The following is a 17,251-nucleotide window of genomic DNA, read 5'->3' on the forward strand; positions in this document are numbered from 1 at the left end:
AAGTGTTTAAAACAGTAAATATTTTATGTCTGAGACTAATTGCATTTTAAAAGTCACCAAGAGTATGGAATTGAAGCAAATAATAAGACTACTCATTCTTTGTAATGAGAGTAGAAGATATGAAGATTTCAGGAAAAATGAAGCAGGTAGAAAAATTTGCTCAGCAGAGTTAGCTAGTCATGAATGATAGTATATGATAAATTAAGATATTGAAATTAATGGGAAGAATCAAAGTAACTGAATAGGTCTGAATTAAATTTCTCACAAATTTAGGGGTTAAAAATATGACTTAGTTTTCCTACAGCTTAAATTAATTTTTACCCTATCCCATTCTGCTTGGTGGCACAAATATTTAACCATTACCATGTAAGATGCATTTAATCACTTGAAAAAATTTTCAATTTATTCAGGATTCTCTTTCAATTCTTCCTGAGAATGTGTAATGAAGAGTCTTTGGTTTCATATTTTTCATGAACTTTTTGAAGCATCCTCATATATTTGAGGGATGGGTTTGCTTCTGCCAATGCCCAGTGTGAGAAGGGCAGGACACCTGCTCCAAAGTCATCAACCACCCTTGCTGGCCCAGGCTGGAACATTCCAATGGCTCATTCCCAGCTGTTAGTATCCATTCCATGCCAAAGTTAAAATCTGATCCTTTTGTCATTTGTGTCCTAATAATTCTTCAACGGATAAAGTGCATGCCACTAAGTTAGTGTGAAGAACGTCTTAGTATAACAGGGTACTGGGGTGTGACAGCCTGTTTCATCTCTAAGATGGCTGACATCGCTTCTGTCCTCCTTGTATATGCATACTATTTATTCTCTTGGTAAGCTGTCATCTATTTCATCCTTCTGCCCTCAAATCTGGGCTGGCCCAAAGACTTGCCAGATGAACAGCATAGCCCCTAGGCCAACAGCCTGCCCTTTATCTATGCAATTAAAATGAAAATTTGAATTTCTCATGGGTTTTGACTATTAAGTATAGCCAAATATGAATATTTTTCTCTATCGTTTTATGGTTTAGTATATTGTATAGTACTTTCACTATCTCTTTTCTTTTGTTTCTCTGAGATCTAAAAAAAGCCTATGACTTATCAGCATAAATCAAGTGACCCTGTACATGTGCTTCTAATATGGGTTTTCTATTCTGTTCCACTGGTCTGCTGTCCTAGTGCCAAAATCATTGAGTTAATCATATCCCTTCATTGCTCTTCTGATATGTAACTGCTTGACTGATCTATTTATTTTTATTATTTTGTCAATTTCTTTTTACTGAAATGTATCATACCTATGAAGCGTATACAAATATTAAGTGTATAGTTCCACAAATAGCCAACATTAACACATGTATGTAACTGGCACCCAGATCAAGAAGTAGAATATTTGATAGTACCAAGAAATTTTAGTAATAACTGATATCTTCCTTTTGCTGGATTTAAAGTCATAATCCCAAAGCAACAAGCAATTTGACGTTTATAACCATAAATTAGTTTTGACTGTTTGGGGCTTATGAATTCATGCAGTATGTACTCTGTTGTGTTTTAATTCTTTGATTCAAATTTGTTTGTGATACTCATCTATATTGTACATGTGGGAATTATTTGTTCATTTTAATTATTGTATAGTATTCTGTGTGAATATCACAATCTATTCACATGTTCAAGTATTTTAAAAATTTATATATTTATTTGAAAGGCAAAGTAAGAGAGAGAGAGGGAGAGAGACAGATTGATCGTATCTTTTAGTTAACTCCCCAAATGCCTACAATGGCTGAGGGGCTGGGCCAATGCCATAACCAGGAACTCAATCCGGTTATGACATGTGGGTGGCAGGGATCATTCACCTAATATCTTCCAGGATCGGCCCTGGTGGGGAGCTGGAATCAGAAGCTGGAGCCAATAATCAAACCTAGAGATTCTTGTTGTACTCTTGTTGCCTGATTGCTATTTTAGGTTTTTTTTTTTTTTTAACTATTAGATATTCTAGTTCATTTTCCTGAAAGAATGATGATGTTAAACACCTACTCAAGGGTTTATGACTATTTAATAGTCTTTCTGTAAAATGCCTGTTTAAATTCTTATCTAATCAAAATGGCAAATTGTTACTGTTTGTTATTGACTTATAGAAATTGTTTATATATGATGGGATTGAGTCCATTTTGGCTATCAAGTTGTAAATATTTCTCACACTTGATGATTGGCCTTTTTACTTTGTGAATGGTGATTTTCATGAAATCAAAGCTCTTAATTTTAATGATGTCTAATTTATCAATATTTTTCCTTATAGTGTTTTTTAATTTTTTAAAATTTTATTGAAGATACACAAATTTCATATATTTCATATATACAGATTTAGGAACATAGTTATTCATTCCATCCTACCCTCCCTTTCATCCATGCTCCCATACTTCTTCCTTCTCTCTTTCCTATTCCCACTCTTAATTTTTACAAACATCTTTTTCCTGTTTATTTCATACTTAGCCCTACAGTAAGTAAGGAGTTCATCAAATAGTAAGAGGAAATAAAACACTTTTCTACATCCATGTTAAGAAACCTTTGCCTACCTCAAGCCATTGTATCAGTTTTCTATTTTTGAAGAACAAATTACTATACAATTAGCAGTGCAAATAACATTATTTCACAGTCTGCATGGATCGTAAGTCGATTTAGTATATATTAAGTAAAGATTTCATCAGTTTGCACTCACACAGAAACATAGAGTGTAAAATACTGTTTGAGTACTAGTTATGGCATTAATTCACATTGGACAACACATTAAGGACAGAGATCCCACATAAGGAGTAAGTACACAGTGACTCCTGTTGTTAACAATTTGACACTCTTGTTTATAGAGTCAGAAATCTCCCTAGGCTCTAGTCATGAGTTTCCAAGGCTATGGAAGCCTCTTGAGTTCTCTGACTTCAATCTTATTTAGACAAGGTCATAGTCAAAGTGGAAGTTCTCTCCTCCCTTCAGAGAAAGGTACCTCCTTCTTTGATGGCCCATGTTTTTCTACTGGGATCTCACTCACAAAGACCTTTCATTTAGGTGGTGTTTTTTTATTTTATTTTATTTTATTTTTTTTTTATTTTTTTTTTAAATTTTTTTTGCCAGAGTGTCTTGGCTTTCCATGCCTAAAATACTCTCATGGGCTCTTCAGCCAGATCCAAGTGCCTTAAGGGCTGATTCTGAGGCCAGAGTGCTGTTTAGGACATCTGCCATTCTATGAGTCTGCTGTGTATCCCACTTCCCATGATGGATCGTTCTCTCCCTTTTTTATTCTATCAGTTGGTATTCACAGACATTAGCCTTGTTTGTGTGATCCCTTTGACTCTTAGACCCATCAGTGTGATCAATTGTGAACTGAAATTGATCACCTGGACTAGTGAGATGGCATTGGCACATGCAATATTGATGGGGTTGTATTGGAATCCCCTGGCACATTTTTAACTCCACCATTTGGGGCAAGTCCGATTGAGCATGTCCCAAATTGTACATCTCCTCCCTCTCTTATTCCCACTGTTATATTTAACAGGGATCACTTTTCAGTTAAATTTCAACATCTAAGAATAAATGTGTGTTGATTACAGAGTTCAACCAATAGTATTAACTAGAACAAAAAAAATACTAAAAGGAATAAAGTATTAAATTGTACATCAACAGTCAGGACAAGGGCTGATCAAGTCACTGTTTCTCATAGTGTCTGTTTCACTTCAGCAGGTTTCCTTTTTGTGGTTGGTTAGTTGTCACTGATCAGGGAGAACATATGATATTTGTCCCTTTAGGACTGGCTTAATTCACTCAGCATGATGTTTTCCAGATTCCTCCATTTTGTTGCAAATGACCGGGTTTCATTGTTTTTGCTTGCTATATAGTAATCTATAGAGTACACCCTATGCTCTTGTCATGAGTTGGGAAGTGTTCTTTATCTCATAAAATTTATCTCAGTAATGTTTTACAGTTTTTAAAATATTTATTTATTTAAAGGTGGGATAACAGAAAGAGAGGGACATATACACACACAAATACATACACACAGAGAGAGAATGAGAGAGAGGGAGAGAGAAAGATCTTCTGCTGGTTCACTCCCCAACTATCCACAACCATCAACGCTGGTCAATGATGAAGCCAAGAGCCAAGAACTCCATTTAGATCTCTCATATGGGTGACAGGGACCCACTTTGGCCATCATCTTTGCCTTCTAAGTCACATTATCAGGAAGCTGGATCAGAAGCAGAGCAGCCAGCACTTGAACCAGCTCTTTCATATGGGATTCCAGCTTCATAAGTAATAGCTTAACCCTGTTTCACAGTTTTCTGTGTTGAAGCTTTACATATCTTTTATCAGCTTTATTTCTCTAGGAAGTGAATCAGTAGTTCTCCATGGGGTTGAACATTTTGTCCATTTCAGGACAATCATTGTTCAAACAAGAGGTTGGATTGTGAAAAGACACAGTTTTCCTAAATTTTTTAGTTACTGGTTTAAAATATAATTTGATTAAGAAAAATTGTACATACTTAGAAAATTAGGGACTCCAATATTTGACTATGAATACAGACTCACTTCCAAAACAAAATCTAATAGTAATGCCACATACAGCAAGAAACTGACCTAATTTAGAAATCTATTGGAGTGTAGCAAAATTTGTTCATAAGGGATTAGGCATTAAATATTTTAGTTCTTTCTGGCTATAAAAGGGATTTTATCAGTATTACTTATTGTAACATCAAAACAACCTTAGACAATATTTAAATGTCTAAGAGTTTGACTATGTTCCAATAAAATTTTACTTATGAAACAGGGGCTGGCTGGATTTGGTCCAAGAGCTGTACCTTGCTAGCCTATTGTTCTAGGGCATTGCTTAGAAATTATTGCCATTTATTTGTATTCCATCTAATTATGGGTATGGAATGATTAAATAGTAAACTCTCCAAGCTATTGAAACTATGTAGATGTTTAATGTTACTCAGAAAATAGAAATATATCCTGTCTCTGCCCAAGACAGCAGTCTAATTCCTGACCTCATAGTGTTTGCAGTGCAGTCTGAAGGAGAAAGAATCTCAGTTAGAATGGGGAGATTTTAGACCTTATAAAAGAGATGGCTAACATTTTTCTGGAATAGCATAGCCAAAATAAGAGCTTAAATAATAATCTCATAGCTAGATTTACTTTGCCATCAGCGAAGTGTACAGTAAGTAGAAAAATCCTCCCTTTCAGACCAAAGGGAAAGAAAGTTTTTAAGTGAGAATATAATTTTCCTCATGGGCATTGTCTACCTTAGAAAAACTACTACAGAACATGCCTGTGACTATAGACTTGTAGTTCAGGCCACCAAAGATTAGAGATGGGATACGGGCACTCCCTTGACTTGCATCCTCTGGTCTGCTTTAACACAAACCAGGAGGAAAAGAAAGCTAGGCATCAGAAGCAATGGGTGGCAGGCCTATTACTGGCTGATCTGTACAGTGATCTGCCCTCAAGGAGACCCAACAGGCCAGTCCACTGAGGTGGCTTTCAATGTGGTAAGCCTGGGCTTCAGCAGAAGTCAACTTGTGAAGAGTCCTGGCAGCTCTGCCAAGAGTTGGATCACTGGAAATGGACCTGCCCTGGAGTCGAAGGATGCCCAGGTCAGAGCCACAGATCGTATTGGCTCTAAGCTGAAAAGCCCTTCACTCAGCCCAACTTCCAAAGTGACCACTGCAGCTGAGGGGACGGCCAAGTAGGGTCAGCAACATTGCAGGCAGAACTGTAAATTTCTTGTTAGAGATGCCCCCTGCCTTTTCCTGGCCAGCTCTCCTCCCAGGCCAGCCAAGTAATGAAAGTCAACAGAGTGCCTTCCCCTAGGAGGTTCACACCTCCCTTAGGATGTACCCCATGTAAAGAGATAGATAGGTCTGGGCAAGGCCTAAAGCCCACCAGATTATTATCAAGCCCCTTCTGTCAGGTTCTATTTGCCTCTCAATCAGAAAACTTAATTGTAGCTTAGACAGCACCTTTCTTAGCTCCTCTAATAATGACTCTGTCCTTTGTTCTAGGCCCTGTCTAGTGCACTTGGGCCTCATTCCTTCGTAATCATAACCTCTACTCTACCACCAATGGCTCTACTCCCAACCTTGTGTACTGATGGTCCTCTTCCCCACTTAATGCTGTATAATTGTTCAAACCTGGTAAATGCCACTCTTAGGATCATTGGTTACTATCCTCACCCTGTCTTTTATGACCTTGTCTAAATATGATCAGTGTTGGCGAACTTGGAAGGCTTCCATAGCCTTGGCAACTCATGACAACAGCCTAGGGTGGTTACTGGCACCATAAACTAGAGTGTCAATTTGTTGGGTCAACAACAGGAGTCATGTGGGATCTCTGTCCTTAATGTGCTGTACATTTTGATTTAATGCTATAACTAGTACTCAAACAGTATGTTTCACTTTGTGTTTCTATGTGGGTGCAAACTGTTGAAATCGTGACTTAATATATATTAAATTGATCTTCTGTATATAAAGAGAATTGAAAATGAATCTTGATGTGAATGGAAGGGGGGAGGGAGTGGGAGAGGGGAGGGTTGCGGGTGGGAGGGAAGTTATGGGAGTGGGAAGCCATTGTAATCCATAAGCTGTACATTGGAAATTTATATTCATTAAATAAAAGTTAAAAAAAAAAGAATGGGGAGATTAATATCCCAATAAGGAGTTTCATTTTTTGTAAATTGGAGAGGGAAGTAAAAAGGAGACCCCTGATATATATTCATATTCATTTGTGAATGTATGTAAGTATATATGCATATATTTGTGCTTATATTAATATATAATAAAATTATATTTCCTATTGCATATATCTTTGTTAATTTATTGGTGTAAACTTCTCTAAAGCTAGCTCTTCCATTTGAATGTGACTCTATTATGCACTTACTTATTCTGGCTTATTCATCAATATAGGCATTATTGATCAGAATAAATAATTTGACTTGTGAGAATTTTCTACACATTTTTGGGTGTGCAGTGTCTTAGCATAATTGCTTCCAGAAGGCACCAAGTCATAAATGCTAAAGCCATTGAGCTGAAGCTTTTAAACAAAAGAGGCACAATTTTATTAATCATTTAAAACATTATATATGTTGTTTTGGTTCCCCCCCAGAAGCCTTTTATTTAAGGAATACAAGAAAGCTTTTATTTAAGGAATAAATACAGCTTTATGTATATAGTGATTTATTATAGTTCATAAAAGAGGATTGATGTAGAGAGAGTATTCCCTGAATCCCTGATACACCCCTGATAAAAAGAATGTGAATTCCAAAATCTGGAGTACATGTTAGGATGAAAATATAAGCTGTTATTTCCAAAGAATTTCTTAAAATCTTCTGCTATGATTGTGGTTCAAGGCAAACACATGGTGCAGCTTTTATGTAGTCTAGGTTTATTTATTTAGCTAAGTAACGAAGGGTGCAATTTGTAATTCTATTTTTAGAACTAATTGTTTTAACTTTAGCATGTTTTCTTGACATATTGATAAGCATTTTGAACAACACGGGCTGTTAATAGCTATCATAGAAAAAAAGAGCCATGGTCAAATCAATGTGAGTTTCTTTGCATAGCGTCTCCTTTTACTAGAGATTCATGATGCATATGAACCTATTAAGGGCTTTGGAAGTCTGGAAGTTAAGAAATATGTTCATACTTCACCTAGATTTATTCCAAACTTTTTTGAAGATGAAGCAGTTTGTTTCCCCTATGGGACACTTATATTCTGAAATGCTAGTGTTCTGAGGGAAAAAAAAAATTAGGCAGACAGGTGTTTTAATCCATAATATATTATTCTGTTGCTTTTCAGAACTGTCTCTTCTTGTTTCTGACATTTCCAGTCAAAATAGTTGTATTTATTTCTGTTATCTCTTATAGACTTTTAGAGTTGCCTTTCTAGCTGACTAATTTGGGGAGAGAAATTTATTATTCTCTGTATGTTTGCTCTTGTTTAGTGGAAAGCATTGGAGGCAACTTATGTGAATATTTTACATTTTTATCAGCAATTTAAAAAATATGTTGACAGAAAAATTTATTATTCTAGTAAATATGCTAATTATTTTTGGCCTAGTTAAATACTATACAATACTTTTAATTTTTTGTTTTAAAACTTACAAGTGAGGGTTAAAAAATGTCTATGGAAAATTTACATTATCTTTTAAAATAGTTATTTGAAAGGCAGAGTTACAGAGAGAGATAGTGTGTAGTTCGGGGCAGGAGCAAGGGAATATTCCATCTGTTGGTTGACTCCCAATTTGCCCCAAGACCTGGGTCAGGATCATGTGAGGAGTCAGGTATTCTATCTAGGTCACTTGCATGGGTTGCAGATGCCCAAGTGTTGGATCATCTTCTAGTGCTTTCCAGGTGCATTAACAAAGAGCTTGGTAGGGGGCAGAACTTCTGGGACACTAATTTGAACTTATAAACACACTTGGGTTAACCCTCTGCACTATACCACTGATCCTTCATGTTATCTTTTAATGTCATCTGCTATGAACTATTTGATGTCCCTTGTATATAAATAATCTATGGTAATGCAAACATTATTGTTTTCCTAGAACATTGTGTTACACACAGAAACACAGAAACATGGTCATCACTATGAAAGAAGGTCAAGGAAGAAAATATCTCAGTAAAAGTTCAAAGGAAATTCAAAGTAAAAAATAGTAATATTTTAGAAAAAATGGCAGGGCAAAGTCATTACTTATCAATAGTCACCTTGAATGTAAATGGCCTCAACTCTCCAGTTAAAAGACACAGACTGGCTCAGTAGATTAAAAAACAAAACCCATGTATTTTTTGCCTACAAGAAATACATCTTACCAACGAAGATGCATGTGAAAGTGAAAGACTGAAAGTGAAAGGAGGGAAAAAGATATTCCATACCAACAGAAACCAAAAAAGAGCTGGTGTGGACATCCTAATATCAAACAAAATAGACTTTAACACAAAATTGTTAAAAGAGACAAAGAAGGGCACTATGTAATGATTAAGGGATCAATTCAACAGGAAGATGTAACCATTATAAATATATATGCATCTAATTAAAGGGTAAATCCCTGTACATCCTTAAGCATCTTTTCTAGGGCTAGATGGGTGATGACAAATTCTTTCCATTTCTTTTATTATGGAAGGTCTTTATTTCACCTTCATTCACAAATGTGAGCTTTGCAGGGTCTAATATTCTGGTTGACAGTTTTTTTCTTAAGAATTGGACTATATCTCACCATTTGGCTACACTGTAGGGTTTCTAATGAAAAGTCCACTGTGAATCTAATTGGAGATCCTCTGAAACTAATCTGGCATTTCACTGCACATTTTAGAATCTTCTCTTTATGTTTTACTGTGGTGAATTTGATAACAATGTGTTGTAGTGAAGATCTTTTCTGATCATGTCTATTAGGAGTTCTATGTGCCTCCTATACTTGGATATCCCTTTCTTTCTCCAAGTTTTCTGTTATTATTTCACTAAAAAGGCCTTCTAATATTTTTTCTCCTTCCATGCCTTCAAGAACTCCTAGATTCTGTATGTTGGGTAGTTTTATTGTATCCTATAGATTTTGAACAGTGTTTTTTAATTTCCTTTTCTTGTCTTTGGTTTGACTGTGTAATTTCTTGTGCTTTGTCTTCTAAGTCCAATATTCTTTCTTCTGCTTTACCAATTCTGTAGTTAAGGATCTTCACTGCATTTTTTATTTGTTCTATTGAATTCTTCATTTCATTTTGATTTCTCTTTAAGGTCTCAGTTTCATGGGAGAAATTTTCTTTCAGGGCCTGTACGGATTTCAGTAGTTCATGCAATTGCTTCTGATTACTTCTATGTAATCTTATGATCAATTTTTTGAATTCCATTTTTTTGCATTTCTTCTATCTTATCACCTTCACAATATAGTATTGAAGTGTCATGTTCTTTTGGGGGTGTCATGTTGTCTTCCTTGTTCTTGTTTCTTGAATTGGTGCATTTATTGTTCAGCATTTGTGGATATACTTGTTGGTTTCTTCTATGACTGTAGATAAGTGGATCGTCTGCTTTCTGTGAATATCTAGATTCTTGTAGTGGGTATTGCCAGGTAGCTCTGTTCAGTTCTCCAGGGTAGGGGCATGCCTAAGATGACACATCCAGGTTTGGTGTGGTAAATCTCTCTCTCTCTTTTTTAAATCAGAAGGGAAATTTATTCTGCTTAGCTGAGCCCCTCTCCTCAAAGGAGCCCAGTGTCTGATCTCTAGCCCCAGTGGGTATATTTGTCTGCTTTGTCACAAGGACCACACAATGGATCTGTGTAGTCCTCAGTGTAAGTTCAGATCCCCCAGCAATGTGTCTCACCAGGTATCCAGGAAGCCCTGAGTGTGTGGAGTCTCCCTCTGTGACTGTCTAAAGTTCTAGCCACACTGCGATTCCTCTCACACACCTTGTTTTTTTCAAAGTCCCAGTACAGATGCCTCACACAGTCATAAGCTCCTATCCCCCTGTTATTTCTCCCCCACCAGATTCAGGAGTCTCGCCTTGGCTGGTTGTTGGGCACAGACATGAGATGCTGTAGCTGTTATATATGTCCAAAATCGTGCCCACTCTATCAGCTTGTTATAGGATACCATTATAAAGTGATCAGGGAGAGAGAAACATGTCCATCCCATCCCTTTTTTTTTCTCCTCTAGTTTGGCAGGTATACTCTCCCCAATGGGGCTCCAAGCCAATTCTCTCTAGGTTCTTCCTGAAACTTTTTTGCCAGTGGCTTGAGCTGTTATGGTCTGATCTCATCTCACTTTCCAATGCTGGTACGTGGGCTCTCGGCTGCTGGAATCACAAGTTGTGGGAGTCCATGCTCTCCACATAGGTCCACTGTGTCCCTCTAATTTCAGTAGAATTTCCTATGTTGTTTTCTCCCTAACTTTTTCCTTGGACTACATTCTTTCCACTTTTTAATTTTTTATTTATTTTTTAAAGATTTATTTATTTATAAGAAAGTCAGAATTACACACAGAGAGAGGAGAAGCAGAGAGAGAGATAGAGAGAGAGAGAGAGAGGTCTTCCATCTGATGGTTCACTCCCCAATTGGCCACAATGGCCAGAGCTGCAATGATCCGAAGCCAGGAGCCAGGAGCTTTCTCCAGGTCTCCCATGTGGGTGCAGGGGCCCAAGGACTTGAGTCATCTTCTACTGCTTTCCCAGGCCATAGCAGAGATCTGGATCAGAAGAGGAGCATCCGGGACTAGAACTGGCGCCCATATGGGATGCCGGCACTTCAGGCCAGGGCGTTAACCCACTGTGCTACAGCAGCAGCACCTCTTTCCACTTAAAACTATCTTCTTCTGGACTAGAGCAGTAAGCTCTCTTCCTACTCCACCATCTTGGAACCTGGTTTTTAGTTTTATGACATATGTAGAAATGCCTCCCTCATCTCATGGTTTTAAATAAAATAATCATGTACTTTCTTATTAATTAGAGTGACCAGAAGTTCTGGAAGTACAAGTAAATATGAAAAATAAATGACATGTTGATATTATATTACAATAAGTATGTTTAATAACTTTGCATCCTGTATTCAATGTGTTCTCTTTTATTGGTGTCATATAGTTTAGTGCACCATAAAATTGCAACAAATTAAGTGTGTTGTGGTATTTTTCTCAGTCCCTGAACATGCATCTGTAATGAACTGATTTGTGTCTTTGATTATTTATTGACTATATTTGTGCCTTTAGCATACATCACATGATGTTCTCAAAGAGGTTGAATTTGTTTATCTACTCCTATGTATGCCTGTATGCATATCTATCTATGTATCATCTACTGACAAATTTTATACTGTCTGTACCTTTGTAGAAAACCTTTTTTAATGTTTATCTCCTTGATTAAATGATTTATATAGTGTGATGACAGAATCTACACTTTTCCCCCTCCAACTGAATCATCAATTGTTCTGTTATCCCTTATAGAACAATCTAAATGGGACCTACAGATGCCCGTTTTAATGTAGAAGGTAATGATTTTTGAGTCACCCACAAAAAGATGAAAGCTGAGGTTGTGAAGGTGACTACAGTCTTGGGCAAAAGAGTAGATATGAGGAAGGACAAAACATGATGTACAGAATTGGAGGACATAGCCACCATTAGGGCAAGGGACTAAGACAATGAGTAAATTAGGTAAATTTCAGGTTGAAGAGAGTAGCAATAACCAGTAAGCAAGCAAGAATCTACTATGAAATGGATGAAAAAAACATTTGATATGCCAATTATGCAGCAAATTTACTTTTGTTATACAAATACAGTGTAACTGGGCTTTGGAGCTATTATGGATTATTTATAATTTATTGCATCATTTTATTTATGGATGCAAACATTTCAAAACTAACTGTAGACATCTGGTAGCTAAGGGAAATTTCTAAATAACATACTTTAAAATGTCATGTTATTAGTGGAAATAAGAAATGGAGGAGATGTACAGTTTAACACATGCTCACTCGGACTTAATCCTAATGGTAGAGCTAGAAACATATCAGAGGATTCCAAATCAAACCCATCAAGGTGGCATGCACCAATGCCATCTTACTACTCAAAGTGATCAGTTTCAGTTCATAATTAATCATAAAGATAGGATTAAGTGTCAAAGGGATCACACAAACAAGACCAGTGTCTGCTAATAATAACTGATAGAATTAAAAGGAGAGAACGATCCAACAAGGGAAGCAGGATACACAGCAGACTCATAGAATGGCAGATGCCCTAAATAGCACTCTGGCCTCAGAATCAGTCCTTAAGGCATTTGGATCTGGCTAAAAAGCCCATGAGAGTTTCACAGGCATGGAAAGCCAAGACACTGTGGCAAAAAAAAAAAAAAAAAAAAAAAAAAAAACTAAATGAAAAATCTCTGTGAGTGAGATCCCAGAGGAAAGAAGGGGCCATCAAAGAAGGAGATACCTTTCTCTGAAGGGAGGAGAGAGCTTCCACTTTGATTATCGCCTTGCCTAAATAAGGTCAAAGTTTGTGAACTCCAGAGGCTTCCACAGCCTTGGCAGCTCATGACAAGAGCCTCAGGTGATTACTGATGTCAAAATTAAAGTGTAAATTGTTAAATCAACAATGGTAGTCACTGTGCACTTACTCCCCATGTAGGATCTCTGCCCTTGGTGTGTTGTACTATGCGAACTAACAGTAAAACTACTACTCAAACAGTACTTTATACTTTGTGTATCTATGTGGGTGCAAACTGTTGAAATCTTTACTTAGTATATACTAAGTTGGTATTCTGTATATAAAGATAATTGAAAATGAATCTTGTTGAAGAGTGGGTTGGAGAGAGAGTGGGAGATGGGATGGTTGTGGGTGGGAGGGAGGTTATGGGGTAAAAGCCACTATAATCCAAAAGTTGTACTTTGGAAATTTATATTTATTAAATAAAAGTTTTAAAAAAACTAAAAAATGTCGTGTTATTAAATCTTTGTATGGTGCTTACAAAATATTTTCAATGAAAACTTAATGAATGTAGAATTATATAATGCACACAAAGTAATTTTAAACTAAAAAAGTTATCAAAGATGTCTTTTGTTTACATGCTATGTGGTGCTCAGTCTTCATCAATTAAGTTAAAATATTGTGCACATGGGGCCAGGCCTATTAGCAGTATCACATTTATGAGCACCATGATAATGCTGTACAAGGCATCTCATTGCTTCATAATTCTATATTTTTGTAAGCTAGTCATTTCTAACATCTATTCATGGCTCACTTTTCCTTTATTTTCTCTTCAAAAAGAGGTTGAGGGAGCTAGTGAATTTGTCCTGGTTCAGTTTGGTTATTCTGCTTGATCAGCATGTAGCCATGCCGCAAGGTAATAATCACATATAAATACATAGAAACACAGTGCCACTCTAGCCTTTCGCAGCTGCCCTGGAACACAGCCAGTCTGCTGACAGCAAGGCTATGTGTGTCATGCTGCCTGGCTGTGCCCTGGCTAGGAATGGATGGCAGCAGGACCCTGGAGCAGCTGCTACACAGCAAAATGTGCAAGAAACCTCTGTGGAGGTGACCATGGAGAAGCCCCGCTGGAGGTGTAGACATGACCCCTACAGAGGAAGTTGACATAGGGGATGCATAGAGAGACTGCCAGTGGGCAGGCGAAGCACACAGCAGTGTGACAAGGGTGGACTCATTTTGATTCATTTTGTGAGCAGCCTATGAGGCTAAAAATATCAGTAACAGTGGCAGGCCCTGCATTGGTACCTTCCATCACAAAATGGGCCTTGGCCAGCTAAGCTCCCATTTTGGAGCAGTCTGTAGCTTTTTTGTATTTTTAAAGCTATGTCCATAAATATAGAAAGTAACATTGCCAGCATCATTAAAATCATATATGAAGGAGGATGATGCCCCTCCATAAATCATACTAATGAATGCTAGCTAATGGTGATGCACTGGATGCTGTGTTCCGGAAAAGTCTTCCTGTCATTCTCCATTCGCTTATCCTGATTTATTTGCTTCATAGTCTCATCTTTGCCAGATATTTTAGTCCATATATTTATTTCATGATAGGTCGTTTCTTTTCTAGCCCTTGCCAAATGAAAGTTACAAGGGGATAGGGTCTTTGAGTGGTCTTGTTCCCCACCATATCTGTGGTGTCAAGAACCGTGCCTGAACATGGTTAGCTTTCAAAACATATTTATTTAAAAAAAATTAAAAGTCAATGTGGTGTATTTCTAGTGGTCTTTCAGCATTTTAGAGAGGCCTCAAACATCAATTGAGAATAGGAAATGTGCTCATTTAAGGAGCAATAATTTTCCTCAAAGAGATTTTTAAATAGCTGGTTTTGTAGTATTCAAAATGTGTGATACCATATTGTATGCTGCCATATTTCTTCTGGATTTATCAGCTAGCAATAAACTTTTTTGTGTGTGCAGGCTGCCTGGAAGCAGCAGATTTTGATAAGACACCCTTCCTCCCCTTTCCCTTCCTCTCACTGGAAAAGATGTTGCCCCAATGCAAAAGCTTACCTCCAACTCTCTGTCAATACACTGTTAAGAGAATAAAATGATCTGCTTTTTTACATAGATTGGGTGTGTCTGTGCAAAAGGAGAGTGGAAAAAGACTTTTTCCAGGTAGAGAAAATGAAATATTTGTAACTTTGCTAGGTGGAATAATTGGTCTCTCAACTTACAGATGTTCCAGCCGAGATGGATTAGATTCTGTCAGAGAAAGTGAGACTGGCACAATTCCTAAACCAGTCTGGGCATAAGTACCATATGGGAAACGCTAATAAAGAAGCAAATGCCACCACCCCAACCCAACCCAAACAGAAACAAGTTACAAAGTCCTATATTAGAGTTCTCTGGAGAAACTGAAGCAACAGGATGGTTAGAGAGAGGGATCGGAATAGGAAGTGATTTATGAGGAAAGGGGTTGAATCACTTAATTATGGAGACTGAGAAGTCGCAGAATCTGCCATTTGCCATCTGCAATCCAAAGAAGCGGGAAAATCAATGGTGTTTCCAGTCCAAGTACAAAGGCCCAAGCACTGGAAGTATCACTATCTGAGGCTTGGAGAGGGCGGATGTGCCAGCTTCCACCAAGAAAGGGAATTCACCTTTCCTCCAACTTTTTGTTATAGTCAAACTCTCAATGGATTGGATGATCTCTGCTCACATGGGTGAGGGCCCATCTCCTTTATCAACTCAAATGTTATTCTTTTCCAGAAACACCTCCAGACACACCTAGAAATGATATATTACCAGCTATCTGGGCATCCCTAAGCCCAGTCAGATGGACTAAAATTAGCCATCATAGCTCCTGTTCTGGAGTATACGATTCAGTACAAGAAGCACTGAACTCAATGTTAAAAACAAAATAAAAACAATACCCCAATTGATTCTACAGCATATAATGTGTTAGCAACTACATAAAGGTAGAATACGATGTTCAGATAGAAAAGTAGACTAGCCTGGCATCGCGGCTCCACCTGCGGCGCCGGCACCCCAGGTTCTAGTCCTGGTTGGGGCGCTGGATTCTGTCCTGGTTGCTCCTCTTCTAGTGGCTCCTCTTCTCTGGCCAGGAAGGCAGTAGAGGATGGCCCAAGTGCTTGGGCCCTCTACCTGCATGGGAGAGGAGGAAGCACCTGGCTCCTGGCTTGGGATCAGCACAGCGCACCAGCCGCACCGGCCATTTGGAGAGTGAACCAACGGAAGGAAGACCGTTCTCTCTCTCTCTCACTGTCTAAACTCTGCCTGTCAAAAAAAAAAGTAGACTGGATCAGCCTTTTTCAGATATAACTTCATGACACTTGTAGCCATTTAGTTAAAGCTTTTCATAATGGCAATTTTAATTCAGTTGCTGAGTTGAGACTCAGTACTCTTTTTTTTCAGTTTTTAGTTAAAAACACTTTTTATCAAGGTTTCAGGCACATTTGGGAGACAATAATCTAGAAAACCTTTAGGTATGATCTAGTTCTTAGATTTTATAGCCAAATAGCTATAAATAATTCTTTACGTAATCTGAGTGTACATTAGCCTTTAAATGATTTTTTTGTATTGGGAGTTATTTAACTAAATTCATAGACAATGATTCATATATTGGGTAGTTTATACCTGGCTGAGAAACACATGAGCAAACAAGGAGTCCTCATTTGGTGCAGACGTCACTGTGGAATGAAATACCCTGTGGGACACTGGGCCCTCTAATGTTTTTTATTTGTTTTCAAGCACACTCTATGTTCCTGCAACCTGTAGTGTGCAAAGGTTAAATTCAATAGCTAGAAAAATGATGACAGTGACAAAGTTTAAATAACAAAAAAAATCCCAGTGCATAAAAACCAATATTCAAACCACATAAGACTGCCAACGACAGTTCTTTGTTATGTTTTTAACTATATCATGGTCATACAACTTGAACCACCCTGCAAGTTGAAAAACCAATAGCCAGGGCATAGAGAAAAATTTCTCTACATTTGTTCACTTCAAATTTTCTTTTTACTTATTCCTTTCTCTTATGTATTTCAAGTGAATTAAATGGAGAATTTTAATTAAGAAAACAGTGCTCAGGCCTTATTTGCTTCTTAGATCTGTATTCTGTGGTCTAGCAAGCACATTAATGAGTTGTAGTATGGCAAGAAGTTTCTAGTTCCTTTACATCCTTAACTTCATCAGCATATACTTCTGCTAGGCTTTCAAAATGGATTCTATTTTCCCAAAAATGGATATTTAAAAAAATCTTAGCAAAAGAGTTTATTTTTACTCTACTCTTTTTAAATATCTAA

Source organism: Lepus europaeus, chromosome 8, assembly GCF_033115175.1.
Source record: "Lepus europaeus isolate LE1 chromosome 8, mLepTim1.pri, whole genome shotgun sequence".
Taxonomy (NCBI): domain Eukaryota; kingdom Metazoa; phylum Chordata; class Mammalia; order Lagomorpha; family Leporidae; genus Lepus; species Lepus europaeus.